Source organism: Megascapheus bottae, chromosome 12 (assembly GCF_031878675.1).
Source record: "Megascapheus bottae isolate mThoBot1 chromosome 12, mThoBot2.hap1, whole genome shotgun sequence".
In the NCBI taxonomy this organism is placed as follows: Eukaryota; Metazoa; Chordata; class Mammalia; order Rodentia; family Geomyidae; genus Megascapheus; species Megascapheus bottae.
In genome coordinates, this window is record NC_143520.1 from 8,159,935 (window position 1) to 8,182,008 (window position 22,074).

At 41.9% G+C, this 22,074-nt stretch overlaps 1 long non-coding RNA gene and 1 pseudogene across 1 annotated transcript in view; both read left to right on the forward strand.

The window, feature by feature from the left end:
- The window catches only part of LOC150056169 (uncharacterized), a 75,932-nt gene that overhangs the window by 41,552 nt on the left and 12,306 nt on the right, over positions 1–22,074 (forward strand). The gene's annotated exons all lie outside the window — the stretch shown is intronic.
- Positions 8,196–8,548, forward strand: LOC150056170 (CXXC motif containing zinc binding protein pseudogene; annotated as a pseudogene).

A 22,074-nucleotide genomic window follows, 5' to 3' on the forward strand; every position in this document is an offset into this window, starting at 1 on the left:
ATATAAGGAAAAACAATATCAACTGTGTACATAGTACTTTAATATATCTAAGGTGTCGGGGTCCTTCATCCCCAGTCCCTCTTGAGGAGGGATGGGGAAAACACACCCCAACCAGTCCAAGCCGCGAGAGGAGAGGGCCCACTGTCCTCCCGCACTCAGCCTTGCTTCTCCCCAGCACGAACAGAAACGCCACGCAGCTTCATCAAGGCAGGAATCTCTAAAACTCCCCTCCTTATATTGGGTGCGGGAGCCTATCAGCACAACAGGTGGGCAGGATAAAGAGGTCCACTTGTTTACCCCTACTACAGGTCTCAGCAGAAAGGTATTAGAATGGCATTACTCGGCCCCCAACATCTCCCCCATTTTTATCTTAAAAAAGACAAAACTTAGGATATGTGGGGCTACCACCATATTAGATCGGCTGTGCCTGTCTTAGGTGTCTCCAAGCTCATTTCTTACCCGTCATGGGATCACCAAGTCTTTTACTTGGCTCCTGTCTTAGGTCGATAGGCTAACAGCTGGGACTTTCCCGTCTTTGACTACCAGCCGTCCATTTAAGCAAATCAGACCTGAGGGGATGCACCTACTTCCATGGGAGCAGATGCCGGTCTCATTAGCACTTTCTGCGTTGACTTTGTAGGCAGGCAATAGACATATTACAATTATAGTGCATAAAAACAAATCCAAACTGATCAATCCCAAAATAGTGTCAAGATACCCAAAGTTAGAATATTGTCATTTGTGCACATAACAATTCCAGTCCTCACATTCAAAGCATTCTCTGTAGGAACCACAGCAGCAAGGACAATACTCGCAGCAGTAAGGCAGGAAAACACCAAAGTCTCTTTTACTGATGAGCGGAAAAGCATTCTCCTCCTCCTGTACAGGCACTGGTATATACTGAGTGGCTCTGACTACAACAGAGAAAATAGGGAAACATTCCAACACCAACTAAGAGAACAACATTCACACAAGCCATAGGGAATAGCGGGGCAATGGAAAAATTAGGAGTCTTCCAGTCCCCCCCTTTTGTTTTAAACTCCAAACATGACTCTGGTCCCTTCATTTTTAGGGGGTTATGGGCGAAGATCCATTTTCTGTAACTTCTTCAAGCTGACTCAGGGGCGTCGTCTCTATATTTTGTCAGGGACTTTAAAAAGCTTTAACCTGTTTTCAACTATTCTGAACCCGAGCACAGGCTTTCTAGATCACTACCACTTAATTCTTTCTCAAGTCTGCGCTTTTCACCTGTTGTTAAACTGTTTACTCCCGTATAGACTTAGATTTACCATTCACACACACATTCTCGGTCGTTCCAGTCTGAACCTATTTGGTTCTCTTCTAAAATCTCTTTACACACATTCGTTCCCTTTCATACACACATTCGCGGTCGTTCCGGTTTGAACCCATCTCGGTTCTATTCTAAAATCTTTCATTGAAAAATAGAAAATAGGCCTCGCCCTCCGCGAGGTAACCATTAGAAAATAGGCCTCGCCCTACTGCTCTGGCCAGAGACTCCCGCGAGGTTCCTCCCTTCCTGGGACATTGCCTCGCCCTCCGCGAGGTCCTCCCGAAGTGACCCGCGCTTCCGAGGTGATCTGGGAATGATTAAAATCCCTTTCACACACATTCACACACATTCGCTGGTTTTTCAGTCTTTGAGTTTTGTCTTTGTCTTTCTCCCTGTGTCTTTCCCTTTGTCTTTTTTCTCTTTCCCTGTGAGCATTTTCCCTTCAGGTTTCCCTGGCCTTTCAGTCCCTTTTTCCTTTCAGATTTCTCTGGTTTTTCAGTCTGAGTTTTTCTTCTTTGACTTTCGCAGGTAGTTGCTTCCCTTTCTCCTGTTTATCACCTTTTTTTTCTTTTTCTTTCTTTGTCCCTCTCTTTCTCCTTGTCTTCCTGTCTTTTTCTTTTTCCCTGTGAGCAACTTCAGCCTGTATTTTCCCTTCAGGTTTCCCTGGTTGTTCAGTCTTTTTGTGCCTTTCAGATTTTTCAGTCTTTCCTCCATGTATCTCTCACTTGGCTCAACTCACAGTCGTGCCCCTTTCATGCCTCTTTCGTGCCCCACGTTGGGCGCCAATATGTTGGGGTCCTTCATCCCCAACATCCCTCTTGAGGAGGGATGGGGAAAAGCACACCCCAACCAGTCCAAGCCGCGAGAGGAGAGGGCCCACTGCCCTCCCGCACTCAGCCTTGCTTCTCCGGAGCACGAACAGAAACGCCATGCAGCTTCATCAAGGCAGGAATCTCTCTCTAAAACTCCCCTCCTTCTATTGGGTGCGGGAGCCTATCAGCACAACAGGTGGGCAGGATAAAGAGGTCCACTTGTTTACCCCTACTACAGGCCTCAGCAGAAAGGTATTAGAACGGCGTTACTTGGCCCCCAACACTAAGGGAACTCTTTCAAATATTAATTTTAAAATTAATATTCTTAGTCCTTGTTTCCACCTTCGACTAGTCACATTAAAATACCCTCAACAGGAGATGTGGCCAGGAGGGATCACTACTACACTGTTGATGGGAGTGCAAGCTCATTCAACCACAATGGAAAACAGTATGGCAGTTTCTCAAAAGACTAAACATAGAGCTCCCCTATGACCCAGCAATTCCAGTACTTGGCATTTACCCAACCTTCCAGAAACAAGGACATACTAAATCCACTAGCACAACATGTTCATTGCAGCACTATTTACCATAGCAAAGATATGGAACCAACCCAGATGTCCCTCAGTTGATGAGTGGATCAACAAGTTGTGGTATTTATACACAATGGAATTCTATGCTGCTGTCAGAAAGAATGACATTGCCACATTTGTAAGGAAATGGAAAGACTTAGAAAAAATCATATTAAGTGAAGTAAGCCAGACTCAAAGGAACATAGGCTCAATGGTTTCCCTCATTTGTTATAATCAGTAGAAAGCTTGGGCTCTCCTAGCAGAGATTTACAATAGAGCAAAACCTAGATACATGAGGCTGTACAGTATGATGCTAAATGAAAGGTCCTCTAGGATATAGAAACAAAAGCCATATAATGATTGTTGTCCTTAATGTATTGTGTTATCTCTCAACTCTTTTGCTCTCCCTTGGTTATCTCATATTGTTACAGTATTTCACCTGGTTATCTGATATTTTGTATATATGCGTATTTGGTTATTTGAAGTTGTCCTCAAACTCATGCACCTTCCCATCTCAGCCTCTTGCTGAAATCTGTAGTCCCAAGTGCTTGGATTACAGGAGTAATGCCTAGCAGGTTTCTATTGTTTTTTTTAACTATTGTCAAGGATAATTCTATTATCCGGATGTTCCACAGTTATTTCACCTTCTTCCCTTCAAGTGCATTTGGGTTATTTCTAGGTTTTGGCAATTACAAATAATGCTAACCCAAACATTTGTATATAGGATTATATATATATATATATATGTATGTATTTGAACATGAATTTTCATTTTGTGGTGCTTGTGGACCCACATGATAAGTGGACATGTAATGTAACTTTTTATTTTTTGGTCGGCTGTGGAACTTGAACTCTGGGCCTGGGCATTGCCTCTGAGCTCTTCAGCTCAAGGCTACTGCCCTAGTCCTTGAGCCACAGCGCCACTTCTGGTTTCCTGGTGGTTAATTGGAAATAAGAGTGTCATGGATTTTAGTGCCTGGGCAGGCAGGCTTTGAAAGGTGATTCTCCGATCTCAGCCTCCTGAGTAGCTAGGATTACGGGCATGAGCCACCATGCCCAGCTTATATGTAACTTTTTGAAGAGCACTTAGCTGTGGTTCAGTATATTGTCCTCCTACCATTAGTGTAGAAATGTCCCAATCACTCTGTGATCAGGATACTTTTCTGCACATCAGTGCTTGCTCATGAATTTACTGTGCGTTCCCTGACATTCATTTCATGTACTTGACATCTTCAGTGATGTGTCTGCTCAAGTCCTTTGTCCATTTTTTTTTCTGGCTGAAATGAACAAATTTGTAAAAGATTTCTAAAACAATGCTGGGCATTGGTGGCTGCACTTGTAATCCAAGGGACTGGGAAGACTGAAATATGAAAACTGAGGTGTGAAACTAACCCAGGCAGGAAAGTTCATGACACATTTATCTCTAACTACCCAAAAGCCAGAAGTAAAGTAATTGCTCGAGTGGTAGAGCACCATCCTTGAGCAAAAAAGTTCAAGGATAATGCCCTTGAGTTCAAAATCCAGTATTGGCACACACAAGTTATCATTGTGCAGGAGAGGGAATTGGCTCAGTATGTATGCCTTCTGTAAAGGGCATCAGACAGTCCATGCCCTTATGCAAATGAATACTGTCTTTCCCAGTCATTCATAGTTTTGTTTTCATTTTTTAAAAGAAGAATCCTTTACATATTCTGGTTGTAAGTCCTTTGTCAGATATGTTACTTGTAAATATTTTCTTTTCATTTTAACGGTAGGTTTTAGTAAGAAATTTAAAAAAATCTCAATAGTGCAGCCATCCACTTTTTCACCTATATAAGTGATTTTTTTAAAAAAAAAGTTTGAGAATTCTTCAGCTCATCCAAGTCAAGATCCAGGATACATTTAGAGTTAATGCTTGTGTGGGATGGTGGGGGGAGGGGAGGTTAGCTTGAGATTTGTTTGCATGTACATGGTTGACCAGCTGTTACAACGTTGTTTGTAAAACCCACCTTTATTGATCAGCTAACAACTAGGTTTTTAGTTTGAGAACAGTGATCATATTTAAAACCAGCACTTTTGACCTTTCAGACAGCATCATTCAGCTGGTCAATAAGTCATTCTGACAATCAGTCAGTTAACCATCCTTTAGGTACTCAACAAACATTTATGGAGGACCTGCCTTGTATTTGGCATTAGGCAAAATGCCAAGGCTTCAAAGGTGCCTGAAACCTGGAAGTGTTCCTTCAGAAGTTCACGGAATGAGAGGAACAAACATACCATATCTCAGTGTCCAGGGGAGACTTTTGCCTTTTATTTGTGTGATGACATTAGAGATTCTTTATTTACTATCTGATCATCACTTATAGCCTGACTTGAGTGCCTGGCTCTTTCCCTGGCTGCTTTGTGCCAGGTCATTAGTCTAATCTCTGAAGCCATAAATGCCTAGAGGAGTACACTCTGTGAGGAAAGCTGGCCATGAATTCTTCTGCTGAGGGAAATAATTACGTGTGTTATCTGTGTAGACACTGCCAGGTTTAAGATTTGGGCTTTGGAACAGTGAACTTGCTGAAAAGGAGGCACAACAACACTAGCCCAGGCTCTCTTCCCACATGGAGGCTGAATAACCAGTATCTAAATATACTCAGGGTGGAGGAGGACTGGGGCACACAGGCCATGTGCTTCTGGTTCTTTTTTCAGTCAACATAGGATCTGGATAATATTACATATAGAATCTGGATGCATCATTCAAATATTAGTCAATAAATAGCTTGGCTTTTGAGAAGATTTCAATAGTTATAGGGGATCCAGATTTAGATTATAAGGTCATTATTTTTCAGGTCTAAACCAGAAAATCCTCTCCTCTCCAACTTTCAGTAGACTAAGAATGGATTTGAGAGGCAGATGGATTCCAATTAGAGTGACATTGACACTAGTCAGTTTGGATTTTATGTCTGACCTTGGTAACTTCCACACCCTTATTTACTCATGTTTAATTGGAAAGTAGAATATAACAATAAAGTAGTAAGAAACATAAAATAGAAATCAAGTGATGATCGTGGCTAAGACATGTCAAGCACTTGCTGTGTGCCAGGCATTCTTCTAATGTTGCCTGAATTGGAAATGTGGGGACAAAGGGTGAATCAATTCAACAGTGGCACTCACTAGACACTATGTGGGAAATGAATTTTACAACTTGAGGTGGTGGGGTTGGGACAGGAAAGACTGGAAGAAAAAGAGGGGAGGGGTGACACTAAATATAAATGTACTCATCACCCGACTTAGGTAACTGTAAGCCCTTGTATATCACCTTTACAAAAACAATTTGAGAATACCACCAAAAGTACTTCAAACCCACTCACCAATCTGAGAGAACGCAATCATTGCCATCTTACAGAGAGAAAATTGAAGTTTAGAGATGTCGTGATGCCCTGTGTTTTCTCTCCCCTTGAATATGTGCTGACCTAGTGATTTTTCATAGCAAAATACAGCAAAGATGACTAGATGTCTCTCCTGTAATTAGATTACCAAACATTATGGGCTTCTCTCCAGGCAGGAATTTCTCTTTTGCTGGCTTCATTCACTGTGTTGAGAGGTTCGTGTGTAAAGAAATAAACTTGTTTTACCTCATGGACATGTTAAAGACTTTAAATCATTATCCACAAGATAATCTCATAGGATCCCCACAAACACAAGCCTTATATGTAGGTTTAAAGTTGTCAATATCCACTTAGAAACCAAGACCCTTAGTCTAACCTCCCTTTAAGACCTAAAATTCTGTCAGCTACAGAAGTGAGCTTGGAAATACTTGCCCAATGGAACTCTCAAATGAAATCCTAGCTCATGAAGTCTTGAGAGAGACCCTGAAACAGAGGACCCAGCTAAGCTACACTGGGCAGAAACTGTAAGGCATGTATTCTAACTTGTTAGACTTGCAAAATTGGTTATACAGCCATAGGTAACGAATACAGGAGAGATAAAGCACCTTGTTTAAAGCTGTCTCACTCTGGCTGTGTGCTATGATTCTGTCTTCATGATCATCACACATAGATATATCCTCAAGGATTTTGCTGCATGTTGGATTCCTCACTTAGAACATTCTCTGACATTGTGACCCACCACTTGTACTTGGAAATTTCTGGGGAACAATTCATATCAACATAAATGATCATCAGATCATTCATGGAATCCCAACACTTAGGTAGTAGAGACTGGCACTTTTCTTGAATAGCCTGTATGATATAGCCAGACTCTATTTCAAAAATCAAAAGACTGCATTAGCCCTCTTTGTGGTCCCCTGCTTCTTCTCTGCCTACTCTGTGTCCTGTCTTGTTTGGTGCCACACTGTGTTTACAAGAGTCAGGACCCTTGGGACGCTGTTGCCACAATCACCAAACAAGTTGCCAGTTGGCTCTAAAACACATATTGAACATTTCTCATTAAAAAAAAATGAAAATCCAAATCTAGCTCTCTGAGGAGGCTTTCAACTCTGGAGAGCCCCCTGCTGTGATGGTGGTGATACTTGAATTGTGCTTCTACTCAAAAGGATGGATTAAAGATATCTTTAACTGACTTCAGCCACTCTCTTAATTCCCTCAAATCCTGTTGAGAGAATCTCAGCTGGATTTCTACAGCCACAAAGGATCTAAGTTGCTTTGACCTTCTAGGATCACAAAGGCTTTCTTAGGCTGCTTGGTTTCCTGTGGTAGCTTGGATGGGTCTGTGCCCTGAGCACAGAGCCCTAGGAAACCTGAAGGCCCCTGATGAAGGGCAGACAAGAGCACACACTGGAAGATGCAGAGGTTGGGATCCTTTGAAGGTGTCTCATGAGGACATGGAGACTTCTCTAGTTCAGCTCCTATGAGAGTCCTACTTATCCCTCGTGGACCCTCTCAATATGGATGTATAATCAACAGACTTTGGATTTCATTATGGAAAGTGTCTGCCAGCCATTATGCCTATATGCTCAGACTGGGTCTGTAAAGAAAGGTTTGCATAGAAGTCTTAGCTGATTCTGAACTGTAGTAAAGGTTCATTTATGGATTAAACTTCCAAGTTCTCCCACACTTTGCAGTCCTTCTAGAGCTGATAATGTCCTTTTGGCCTCTGCAGACATTTTGGTTTCTAAGTGTAACAGTTTAAGATGATCCAGTTCCATTTACTCTTGGCATAGCTTGAAGAAAGGCAGAATTAAAAGGCTTTGGGGGAAGCTTTTACAAGTCATTTTGGATATCACTTTGTCAATGTATTCAGAACAACGACTGCGATGAGCTGAGAGTTAATGAATTAGAAACACGTGGTAATGCTTTGCTTAGCAAGAAACATTACTTTTAACGTGGGGTCAGAATGCAGTGAGCCAGAGATAATTTCATTTTGTTTAAGCTCTCACGGCTACATTGCCCAATTTGAACTCCAAACCCAATTTAATAATGCAACTTGAGGCCGGAAAGCAGCGGTCACCGCCACGCAACGCTGAACCATCCTGGGGAAAATCGCGCTGCAGCTCAAGGCCTGGCTGGAAAACGTGGCGAGGGTTCAGAAAAGTGGCAATACATCTGGCTGATGGACAGTTTGTCCCCGAAGGGAGGCCGTGGCAGTGCCTCCACGGTCCAGAAGGGCAAGCTTTGTGCTCGGGAAAAAGCCATCGAGATTTTGAGCAGCACCATCAAGTCTTACAATGCAGAAAACAATGAGAAATTCAAGACAATAGTAGAGTTTGAATACGGTTCCTTGAACCAGTTGACTTCCAGCCCCAGGCTGGCTTTGCTGCTGAGGGTGTGGAGTCAGGGACAGTCTTCAATGACATTAATCTGCAGGAGAAGGACTGGATTGACTACTACGAAAAGTCCCAGGAGTCTGTGGGGATCTAGGAGGTAATTCACCAGTGTCTCAAGTGCTGAATGCTTTCTGCACACTTGTCCTTAAGGACTGTGACGAGACCAAGTGCCCAGGCAGCAACACCCACAGTTCCTTGCTCCCTAGTAGCTGTGTTAAGTGCTTCCAATCCACACGCTGCGAGTTGCCATGGTTCCCAAGTCCCCATTAAGTCCCTGTGGTACATGAAGATGGAGTGAAGGAGCAGCCACTCCCTCCACAAATAACTATGTACCCTGCAGGCCTTTGCCTTTTGACCGCTTCCCTTGGTTCAAAAACCCGTGCCTGATAGAACCTGCAAATGATACAGGAATGCACATCTTCTAAGGGCTCTCCAGCTCCTGGTCTAGGACCAGGTCAATGCAGAGGATGAAAGGCATCGGGGCCAGGGGCACAAAGGACAGGAAAACTTCCTTCACTTGTGGAGTGAGTGGTGAAGACATTGGTCAAGACCCGTGTAGTTATATAGCCCAAGATCCTCATGCAGTAGAGTTGTAAAGTTGTTTGCTGCAACAAGAAACCAGAAGCCACCACTCCAGAAGTTTGTTATGCTCTCTGCTGAAGTCTAGAATTTTTTTTTTTAACGGGAGACTGAGTCTTGCTGTATATCTCAAATTCACCATCTGTCCCAGTCTTCCAAATACTGGGATTACAGTGTATGCCACCATGTCCAACAGAGTCTAAAATTTTGGAAATAAAAATTATACCTTTGTTTCATAAAAAAATGCATCTTGCATTTCAGAATGGCACGGAATAGTTACACATTGGTATGGACTGGAGCTTGATGCCCTTGTACCCACCCCACATACGTGCATGTACCCCATTAATTGGGTAGTAAAACTACAAACACCACAAAACCAGATTATGTTTTAACAATGACATGCAGGTTAAGTGTGTAAGCTCTGGTGTTCAAATCCCTCCTCCTTCCCTTATTGACTATGTGACCTTGCGTAAGAGGGATGATCTTGGCTAAGAGTAGGTAATAATGGATAAATAAAGCCTTTCAATTCTTAGTTTTTCATTCTTCAAAATGATTATAACAGCAAAGGAGCCATTTAACAATATTGCTCTTGGAATTAAGGTTGAACAGAAAGCAAGTGTTCACTATGTGCTGTGTATTATCACTGATTAAAACATCACTGCAATTTCTACATGAGTAATAGACATTGGAATTCCTGGAACGGATTAGATGGATCATGTGCTCATCAAACTTTGAATACATGGTTTGGAAGTTGATTGAGGGTCCTGGACAACAGGATCATCATGCAGTGTGCTATCATGACACATGACGATGGATGGCTTTAGACTGAATTCAAACACTGGCACCACTCACCTATCTAGGCCTGGTTTTAGAACATTGTGGAATAACCTCAATGCTGAAAATGCAGGGCAGTTGATGACACTGGGCTTCAGACTTGTGTGCAGAGAAAGCCCCATGACAAAGCATCTGTCCCAGTCAGCTCTGTGCACAGAGCGAACCTCATTCTCCCCAATGTGCACAGATGGGTGGTCTCTTTGTTAGCAGTGGTGACTCATATGCTCCCTTAGCTGTGTGTTTTTGTTTCCAGGAAGCCATGGGGCCCTGACCTCACTGAGCAGTCTTCATGTTGGGTGCTTCGTGGATCTGTTTTGGTTCACAGTATTGTAGCGTTCTCATTGTTAGGGATTTTACAAAGCCAGAAAATACCAGAGAAGGGAAAATAATTCAGGAAAGCTTCAAGCCAGCAGAATGGTATTTATTACTGTGTGCTATCCTCGCTCCAAGCTTGTCCATCAGGTCCAGCTTTCTTGTTTCTCGGAACTAACTTTCTGCCCTCTAGATGGTTCTGAGTGCTAACAGTCCCAGGGTGCATGCCAACCCTTCCCCGGCAGTCACTGGGCATGACACATTGGGAAAAATGTTCAGAATGTGCTTTAGAATCAGTTTATTTATTTATTTTAGCAAAACCACATCTGTATCTCTAGTTGTTTTTGATTTCTGTCTTTGTCTTTCTGGGTCTGTCTCACTGTCTCTGATTTTGTACCAAAATCGATCTACATGCTGGCAACAGGAGAAGTAGGTGGTTATCTAGAACCATTGTCTGTCTGTGTTCATATCTGTTTCGGAGAAAAATGGATTTAGCATTCATGCTGTTTCTGCATTGGTGAAGCATATTCATGTACTGAATTCCAGAATCATGACACTGCTCTCCCACAGGCTGTTCAGAGGTGCTGACTTTAATTAGCTTTGTATTCTAAACAGCTTTAAAAAACCTCACAAGATTCTTTTTATTTTTTGACAGTCCTAGTTTTGACATGGGGGCCTCACATCTTTTTTGGCTTTCTGGCTCATGCCTGGTGTTCTACCACTAGAGTCATCCCTCTATTCCTGTCTTTTTTTTTTAAAACTGCTTTTAGAGATGGTGTCTAGTGAGCTTTTCCTCTCAGGCTGGCCTTTTACTGTAATCCTCCAGATCTCAGACTCTTGAATAGCTGGGATCGCAGGTTCAAGGCATCAGCGTACTACATAGTCATGGAATTCTGAGCCCAGTTTATCCTAGATCCCTACCGTTTCAGAATGAATGTGGAGATGTTTCATAAGTCCTTATCCTCAGACTCCAGGCACTAGAAGGGACCCAACTAATCAATGAGAGTTTTCTTTGCTCTTTTCAGACTCCTCTATGTTCCTCATTTATTAACACCCCCCTTTCTTACCCAAAGGCATTTATTTTATGGCAAGCTTAGTTCAAGATACTGGGGGCTAAAGAAGAGGAAAGAATATACTTGTAAGTACAGTAGGCTGTAAGGCACACCATTGCTAGGGGCTGCCAGAGGTGAGCTATCATTGTGTGAGAAAGCAGAGCCAACCCCAGGAACGCTTAGGAGATGATAGTATTTGAGCTGAATTCTGGAGGATGAGCTGGAATTCTTAAAGATGTGTACTAATTCTTTGAGGAGTGCCAGTAAGGACTTGTTTAGGAAACAGCCACACTGCAATTTGAAATGGTATAATCAAGTGATCTGAGACCCAGCTGAAATGCAGGACCCCATATGGGGTTGGGTAGAAGACAATCTATGATGAAGCTGTAGATGTTGAATAGGGGTGGGGGAGGCCAGGTGACCAGGAAAGATGACTGAAAAAGACGGTTGGAGAGAAAGAAGCCAGCACACAAGAGTCCTTCCAGAAGGGACATTTCAGGGTTGCTTTGCTCTAAGACTTTTTGTTCTGTGTATGTGGCCCTTTTCATTCTCTAATGTTGAATGGTGGTCCCAGGTGAGCGAACCATGTCTAAGATGTACTCCTTACCCTGTGGACGTGGCATTGCCCGTTCCTGTGAGTCAGGAACTTTTCATTAAATACCTGTGCTTCAACTCAGCAATGTGCTTCAAGTATTAGCTCCACCTAAAAGTCTCTTTTCCCCCCACTCTTTATAAATAAACTCTATGCTCTTTGAGGAACCTTGACAGTTAGATTCTGCTATTAGAGTCATTTCCTCCCCGTCCTCCCCCTCCTGTCCAATCTATTCCATCATATCCTATGCTACTTTACCATTCCTGTGACCAAATAGTGGATGGATACAACTTTGCGGAGTGAATATTTATTTTGATTCACAGTTCTAGAAGATGTAGTGCAGGGTCACTCCATCTGTGTTGATGGGCCATAGTGAGGTAGAACATCATGTGCTGGGAATGGTGGGGAGAGTGGCTGCTCACCTCACGGTGGGCAGGAAGCAGAGAGCTAGGTCTTACCTCATAAAATTTCCAGAACTTCCTAAAACAGTGTCACCCTCTGAGGACCAAACCCCTGATAAAGACCCTTTTGAGGTGATACTATTTTCACACTATAACATTTTTCCTATGTCCCCTAAAAGATGAAATACCCATCTCATAATGAATATGCTTTCACTCCATCGCTACGAGTAACCATAATCTTAACATTCCAACACTGCTCAAAGATCCACGTGCAAAGTCTCTTCTGAGACTCAAGGAAAACTCCTGCTGTGTGACCCAGTAAAATGAAAAAATGTCACATTTTGTCAAGGTACAATGGCACAGAATAAAATCTCAATAGGGAAGAATAGGGGCATAGAAAGGAGGAATTTAATAGGTGAGGTAGTGTCTGTGTGAGCCTTTAAGACTGAGCACTAGATTAAGCTTTGTCAGAAAAACCAATGCAGCCAAGTGTGGTAACTCATGCCTGCAAGCCTAGCTACTGGGGAGATGGAGACTAGGCAAATCATAATTTCAGTGCCAGCCCTGGCAAAAAGATTTTCAAGACTCCAATTCAACCAAAAAAAAAAAAATCTGGACCTTGTGGCATGTACTTGTCATCCCAGCTATGTGTAAAGTATACACAGGAGGATTGAGGTCCTGAGCCAAGCACAAATGGGAGGCGTCATTTAAAAAAGAAGTAAAGCAAAGTTGGCTGAGGATATATCTCAAGTGGCAGAGCACCTGCCTTGCAAAGAAAAACAAGAGCAATGTATTTTAAATTAATAGTAGCAGTCTTTCTCAGCTAATTTGCCAACTGTTGACAAGTGTATATAGATGGCAGGGAAGTAACAGCGAATAAGACAGATCGGACTGCGCCCTCCAGAGAACTTACAATCTAACACAATCTGGGTAACCTTTTGGCTGGGGAAGGCTTATAGAATCCCCTGGAAGGTGCAGGCAATGAGAGTGAGGGAGGAGGGCTTCCTGCGAAACTGTGGCTCAGCCACATGGAGAGAGGAGGGGGTCCAAGCAGAAGACCTAGCACTGCCTAATGGGGAGCTCAAAGAGGTTCATTCTGCCCGAGCGCAGAACACTGACAAGAACAGAAAGAGAACCCCACCGAGCAGCTTCTGAAGCAAACCAACATTTAAAGTTTTCATGCAGAAAAATCTAACCAGGGCCGGGAGTTTGGCCTAGTGGTTAAAGTGCTTGCCTAGCATGCATGAAGACCCGGGTTCGATTCCTCGGTACCACATACATAGAAAAAAAGCTGGAAGTGGTGCTGAGGCTCAAGGGGTAGAGCTCTAGCCTTGAGAAAGTCCAAGGACAGTGCTCAGGCCCTGAGCTCAAGCCCAGGACTGGCAAAAAAAAAAAAAAAAAAAAGAAAAATCTAACCACTCTAACCCCTGTGCCTGAATCGGAAAGTTCAACCAAATAAAGATAGAAACATCTGTTTTTTAAAATTGCATAATCTGAATGTGGTGCCTGGTATATTGGATATACATTTATTTGTTTATTTGAAAAGGGAAGGTAAGGGTAAAACAAGACGAGTGTGAGGGAGTGGGAGGAGGGAAAGTGGGAGAAAATCATGGGAAGGGGTACCAATGTTCAAGAAGTAATACACTTACACCTGATGGATGTAACTGTAACCCCTCTGTACATCACCCCAACAGTAAAATTTTAAAAAATCAACAAAAATAAAATTGCATAAATACTGAGCATATACACCATTTTCAAAGGAATATAGTGTAACTATGACTTACATACTATTTGCATTATACTAGGTACTGTGAATAAGCTAAAGATGATTGAAATTGTATGGAAAGATGCCTGTAGATTATATGCAAATACTACATCATTTTATATACAGGACTTGGCTGTCCTCAGATCTGGAACTGCTTCCAAGTGAATACCAGAACCTGACTTTATGTCATAATGTCCATTGAACTCAATCCTCAGGAAGGAAATCTGCTTGCTTTCTGGCACTAGTTGGGTTTTCCCTAATGTGTATCATGCATTAAATTTAGGAATTTTCATTGTTGAACCAATGCAACTTTAAATCCTAAAAAAAAAAAAACATTCTCAGAATATTCTCTTTTTATAATAAAGGATTTGCAAGAGATTCCAAAATCAGGCATTACAGGATGCTAAAGAGAATATTCTCATGTCTTCCTTATTGTTGTAAAAAAGTAGGAAAAATGTGGGGTTTTCTAATGTTCCTAAATTATTAGGCAATTAGAGAAATCCTGCATCAAGCAGGATTTCTTTTTTGTTTTGATTCCTTCCTCCCTCCCTAATCAGCTTGCCTTCCCCATCACCTGCTTTAGCCTGGCTGATAAAGGCTGGATGGAGACCTGGTATGTGAAACTCAGAAATGAACTGAGCCCTGAGAGGCAATTTTACTACTTGGCTCTGGAGTACAACAGGTAGGAGAGCAGTGTTAGCAGCCTTTACATCAAAAAACATATCATTAACGGAAGATTTTTCACTGTCAATCATTTAACGTCCCAAGTTGATTTTATATTATTTAATTTCATAATTTTTAGTTTATTAATTCGTTGTACAGGGGAAAAACTATTATACCAACAGCTTAAAGGGTCATTTTGACTCTCTGGAAAGAACTTGCAACATTTTTAGAGCTGATAAGGGTGCCAAGCGATAGTGTACTAGCTGACTTAACTTTATGGTGTAAAGTTCAAGTACTGTTCCAAAATGAACTTTAAAATCCTGTGTCAGGTGCATAAGGGTAATTTCATCTTCACTTACAAAAGATTTCTGGTGGGTGGGATAGCATGTACTTGTAAATCCAACGGCTTGGGAAATACAGATCTGGAAGACGGTGGTTTGAGGCCAGCCCAGGCAAAAATTATGCTAGACCTCATCTCAGTGAACAAGTTTGGTATGATGGTCATACTATAATCCTATCAATACCCGAGACATAGGCAGGAGGATTGCTATCTGAACATGGGACTTTGTCTGAAACATAAAGCAAGAATGGATTGGAGTTAAGGCTCAAGGGCTAGATAAGTATAAGCTCCTGAGATCAAATCCCTCTACTTCCCCAAAATACTGTAAAATAGGAAAATTGAGTAACTATTCAAGGAAAAATTTTGCAGACTTAAGATCTAGCTCATTCAGTTATATGAGACAAATCAAATATGTTTATAAATGTCTCCACTTTCTCTTTAATTAAATAATTACAATGCCATAAGTTTATTTTTTCCTAAAGCTTCAAAGACTGTGCAGTAGTACTCAGATCTCTTTAATAATAATGTGTAATTATTGCCTGGCAATAATTGCCTGGCTTACACCTGTAACCCTAGCTAATCAGGAGGCTGAGATTTGAGATTGCTGTCCAGTACTGACAGGAAAGTCCTTGAGACTCTTATTTCCAATTAAGCGGAAAGTTTGGAAGTGGCACTGTGTCTCAAGGTGGAAGAGTACTGGCCTTGAGTGGAGAAAAGCTCAGGAACAGCACCCAGACCCCCAGGTCAAGTCCCATGATTGATTAAATAGGATACTATGTGGACCTATCTCCATGCTGAATTCCTGCGCGTATATCTCAGTTTATTTAGGAAAGTTTAGAGAGCTTGAGCAAGTGACTTCACGTCATGCTGGGCAGAATTTATCCATTATTCTGAAATCATGATATCTTGTGACTTAAAGATAATCTCTTTGAAGTAGACGTTTCTTTTTCTTGCCAAGTAGTATTCTACAGCATGGATATTCATGTGCACAATTCACTCATTTGTCTCTCTAACATCTGGATCATAATATCCATTAGCTATAATAAAGAAAGGTGCTATGAGCATTCACGTACACAAATCCTTATGTTTTCTTTTTCTCTTACTTAGCAGGGGTTGTTAGGTCATTTATCTTTCTACATTAATATTCAACTTTTTAAAGAAAGTACCAAACTGTTTTCCTAAGTGAATATACAAGTTATGTCCACCAGTAATATATCTGAGTTCCAGATGCTCTATATCTGTGCAACCATTGATATTGTTAGAATTATCATCTTGTGAAAAACTGGCTTTTTTTGTATACAGTTAAACCTTTCTAAGAAAGCTGATTTTAAAAGGCAAACATTGCCCACACTGGAAAGGCTGATAAATCTGAGTGGTGGCAGCCAGAAAGACAGAGAAAATTCCTTGCCCCTGTATTTCTGAGGTGACACTTGGCTTTGGCTCAACATGGTGATTAGTAGGCTCCTTGGAGGTAATGGGAACATTTCTTCAATCTTGCCAGAGGCACTGCAGAGTCAGGCTAGCGACAAAAGCTCCTACAGTGCAACACTGTGCTTCATGCTCGTCCATGAGATTCCCGTGCTCTGAGCCGCGCCGTGGGTTAGTCCTGTCTCCACTGGACATTGTTCTGAATACAGATGGTGCCAGGCATAGAGAGGTGTCCAAGAAGACCTGGTGGTGTCTGCATGTGCAATGGGTTCCACATGAATAAAGAACCTAATCCTAGCAGCCAGGCCTCCAAGTTCACACCCTAAAGACCAGGGGACAGGAATGCTGTGCACCAGTCACCAACCTTGGTGTCAAGTATCAAGAAAAGCAGTGCCAAATTTTGGGATGGAAAGACTTAGGTTTAGAGGTGGCTTTTATCTGATGGGCTTAATGTAAGGACAGAGCTTATTTTTAAAGCCAGCATATGGATGCTGTCTCTCAACTTTTTTTTTTTTTTTTTTTTTTTGCTTAGGCCAACACTCTACAACTTGGAAAATATCTGCTTTTCTTCTGGTTAATTGGAGATGAGAGTCTCAGAAACTTTCCTTGTTTGATCTGGCTTTGGATTGAGAGCCTCACATCTCAGCCTCCTGAGTAGCTAGGGTTACAGGTGTGAGCCATTGGCACCCAGCCATGAGTTACAACTTTAAGCCCTCAGAATCAGCTGCATATCTGCCATTGGAATAGAGAGATGAAAGATGGTAGAGGAAAACGACAAGCCAAGAAAGTGGTGCTATGGCTCAAAGGGTAGGGCAGAAGCCTTGAACTGAAGGGCTCAGGGACAATGCCCAGGCCCAGAGTGCAAGTCTCATGACTGACAAAAAGTAGAAAATAAAAACACAAAAGACAAGCCAAGGAGGGTGTTGTGCCTGTAGACCAGGCATGAGGTTTGTTGGAACATCCTTCCTCCACAGAACTTCTATTTTTGGAGAAGTTGGGCACAAAGCCAGTGAAGCATGTGGAGTGAGGAGTATGGGGGAGCATGCACACTGTGGAGGAAGAACTGGAAGAAGGTGGGGGAATTGGGGAAGGTCTCTACAGTGATGGTAAGAGAGGAGCCAGCAACAGATGGGGTACATGAGGACCCAGGTGGGACAGTGGGCTACGTCATGATTGGATGATCCACTGGACAAGAATGTAAAAGAACCCATCAGAAAATGCATGCACAGCTCATTGGTGTAGATGAACAACACAAAACCAGAGTGGATGCCATGTAGAGGTGACAAATGGGGTGAGGAACACTGACTAGCTTTTACAGAAGATATGTGGATATGTTTAGGACTATGAATCAGTCTGAAATGACAAGACTTCTGCACCCTCGAAGATATACATGTAAATATGCAAGTACTCAAACATTTTAGCTAGCACACAGCATTTTGCTTCCAGTCCTTAAGTCATATCTCCCTTTCTTTGCATTATATATGTCAACATCTAACCTAACCTTATTTTGCATGACCATAACTAGCTGTGGAAATGGATCCTAAAATACCTACCCGGAGGGTCAGGGGAGAAGGAGCAGTATTTCTCTCTTGTAAATACAGTGGAGACTAGTGAGAGAGTCATGATCTCACAGCCCTGTCTTCATTGGGCAGTTTTGCTCCAATAAAACGCCTTATACAATGGAATAGAGTTTAGAATTCTCTTCTCCCTATTTTGGTTTTAGTTTTTCACAACTGGACACATATTTTTCTCAACAGTTTCCATTAAATAACAGAACAAAACACATGATGGTACATGCCTGAAATCCCAGCACTCGGAAGATGAAGGCAGGATGATAGTTGAGTCCAAGGCCAGCAGCCTGTCTTAATCAACAAGACAGGATAACAGTAGCAGCAAAGCTTTTATCTGTTTCCTTGTCCAGGAATAGAATAGTACCTGGAGCATAGTAGTTGTTCAGTTGAATATATCCTGAATGAATGAATGAATGAAAACATTGCCGATAGGCAAATTTGATCTGATTTTGTCTTCTTAGTCCTATACGCAACCTCTACTCCCCATAAACCCCTTTAATTCAATTTGAATCTTGATTGCTAGTAAAATATTATTCAAAATTTACCTAGTGGTAGATTGCTCATCTAGCATGCATGAAGACCCAGGTTTGATTCCTTGGTACCACAGAAGTAGAGCCAGAAGTGGTGCTGTGGCTCAAGTGGTAGAACCCTAGTTTTGTGAAAGCCTGAGCACAGTGTTCAAGCCCTGGGTTCAAGCCCCAGGACAGGAAAAAAAAATGCCTATCTTTTAACCTAAATATGAGTCACAGGACCTCAAATGAGCCCCTCTGCCTACCACTACCTCTATCTACCTCAGCGGCTGCTTTGTAAGAACCAGTCCCTGCTTTTTAAAATATGCATTTGTTTTCCCTAAGGGCAGAATAAAAATTCTTTCTGTGTTGTCTCTCCTGATCTTTAACTTATATGATGAAAAAATGTTAGCTTTATTGATAATGTGCTACTAATCTTGTACTACTTTACAATAATCAATTCTTACCTCAATACTTTCCTATTTGCCTGAACTATGAGATCTCCCTGGGAAGGTGTTAATGAAAGGAAGTCATTGTCCTTAATCAAAGAAGTGACTATAGCCACCTGCTTAGAGAGCAGGGGGAGAGGGGCTGGGAGGCAAGGGACACATGCCTTGAATGAGTCCTTAGTCTATTTACAAGTCAAATTGGGATGAGAACACTTTCATATTTAAGCTATTTTTCTTTTCTGTCTCGGGCAAATATCTCAAGTAGGCTCTTGAGAAGGTGGTTATAAGCTAGCAGGTTCCCTGGCTCTTAACTAACAAGGTCTCTGACGTAGGTTGGGGTTAATAACCCCAGGCTGGGAGTATGGGTGTCTCTTTGTGCCTGGTATGAGCAGTTCTATAACCTTGGCAAGGCCACTCATCTTCCTCTTTTGCAAAGTGGGCAAGTCCAGGGTGCATCTTGGCTGGTCTCCCATTCTTGTGAAGATCTAGGAATGTATGACAGTACTCAGACAAGGGATGGAAGGGGAAAATAGAGGAAAATGGAGAAAGGGTGACATTGACCAAGAGACATTGTACTCCTAGTGCCATTTCTAGAATTGTAATCCTTGTACAACTACTTGATAATAATTTTTAAAAATTATATGTATTGGGGCCGGGAGTTTTGTCTAGTGGTAGAGTGTTTGCCTAGCATGCATGAAGACCTGGGTTCAATTCCTCGGTACCACACACATAGAAAAAAAAGCTGGCAGTGGTGCTGAGGCTCAAGTGGTAGAGCTTTGGCCTTGAGAAAGCACAAGGACAGTGCTCAGACCCTGAGCTCAAGACCAGGACTGGCAAAATAAATAAATAAATAAAATTATACTTATCTATGACATACAAACTCTCAGCTTAATTTTATGTTCTAAAATTATGTGCCAGTGATTGCATATAGAGATTCCCTTCTTGAATACTTGTTTGTTAAACATGACATTTGAAATATGATATAAAAAATTCAGTGTTAATAAAATCTTTTTTTAAAGGCAAATGGAAAGTGTTGAAATTTTAATAGGCCAAACATGTCAGCCCCAATGTGACAATTCTGAGGGGATACTGGAACCCTAGCCATTTCTTCTTCCTCCTTTTCCTCTCTTTCCTTAACTTCCCAGCAGCAAAGGGGGAGCAGCCTCCATCCAGTAGGAGCTCCTGGGCCACCCTGTTATATTGAGCCCCAAACAAATCATTCATGGACTGAAACCTCCAACACTAACTGTAATCCAAAACAAGCCTTTCCTTTTGTAAGGTGATGGACTTGGGTGTTTTGTCACAGTGATGAAAAGCTGACCCACACGTTTCTTAAAACACATGCTTCACTTAAAACAGGAAAGTTGTGTTCCAGGTCCTAGTAGTTTGTATATCAAATGCTCAAATATTCCTTGTGTGAATACAGCAAATTATGTATTGTATAATATACTGACTAATACTCATTGCTATTTGGTGGTTAGAGTGGAGGTGCCTATAAATGTTGGCACCAAGCATACAGGCAAATTAAAACATTTTGGGCTCATCAGCATCATAGGTCTTCTAATTTACTTCAATAGTCCAAATTGTCTCTCAGAGTTGCTTTGGAGGAAAGAAATGAATCAAGTCTATTTTCAGGAAGTATATGAGTCAGTTAAGCTTTTATTTCCCAAGTGTGGTACCAGCTCATTGTGCTTTCAGCAAGTTGCAACAGGTGCACATCTTTTTCATTTTTATGACAAGTATTGTATACGTACCCTCAGGGGTCCTTGGGTTGAATGGCCTCCATCGGAATGAAGCCAACAAAGCTTAGCAACAGCAGTGTGTTTATTTGGAAAATAGCAAACAAAAACAAACATTGTTTAAAAATTTTCCCAAACATAAAAATCTCTTTGCCCTGAATACAAGCAAAGGCAAAGCAAACAAATAAAAACCTTGAGTCTTATGAAGAGAGAATAGTTAGGAAGAAGAGGCTGATTTTCAAAAACTGAGCCATGGTTACTGTAAAATTAGCTCAGAAACAATTTATCATGGCCTGCAAACAGAGGAAGAGGCCCTGAAATGGGCTTTGCTTCAGCTCTAGTTCTCTGGGGAGCTTTTCCCATGTCAGGTGAGGGTTTTGAGGAGTATTTTTAATTAATTTGTATCACAGAAATGGAGTATCAGAAAGAACCGTGTAAAGATTTCCTTAATTAGTGAATTTCATCAGGGTTCCTGCATCAGTACAGTAGGTGGTGGGCTGCTTGGGCCCTTGGCGGTACATTCAGTCAATAAGCTATTCATGACTTCAGCAAACAGCTATGTTTTAAATTCCAGTGGGAATTTGGTGGACAATTTCCCTCTGCTCCCTTCAACTCCATGGCCAGAATCTATAAACTGTTTTCTTTCTCAAGAAGAAAGTGCTGAGGTGAGCAAGCCACCAGCAAGAGTCTGCAGCAAACACAGTAATTGCCCCATTGAAGAGCCATGGGCATGCACTTACCCTTAACTCGAAGTCAAGGCAGGTTGTAGCGGATGGGAATGCATTACCATTGTGTGCGTTTTGCGCCATGTTAATCCAAAATCGTGTTTCCCCTATGTAATTTCGCAGAGTTAACACTGTCTTTCCAGAGTCGCAATAAAGCCCAGAGTAAGAACTCTCTCCCTCAATAAATCAAAAGTGAGCAGACAAAAAGGTCAAAATACCCAAAGCCACATGAACATTAACACTTTGGATATAAAGATTCCCTAAGAAATAAATGCTCACTCTCCCTTTAGAGAAAGCAGACGCCTTATCTTTGTGAGTTTACAAAATGGAGCCAAACTGTACCCGTAGCCACTTTAGCTAAACCAAGGCCTGGATCTTTAAGCAGCCCACAGTCATTAAAGCTCTCAGAAAGCCTCCCAGGAGCCGATGTGCTTGCTTAAGTATATGCTGTAAAAGGTCCCAGAGATTTACAAGGGACTGCTCCACGCTAAACCAGGCACCATCTGATAAACAAGCAATTTTAGCTGCAGGCTAAATGATGCTCTTTGAGGCTTTGATTTACAATGCTGAGGATGATATATTTGTAGTTCGGGGATAGGTTCTGCTATGGGTTTGCTGTGATTACTCACCCATGAGCAGAATTCAGGGCTCAAGTCTTCAGCTTGGAGGTCAGAAAAATTGCCAGCGGAAT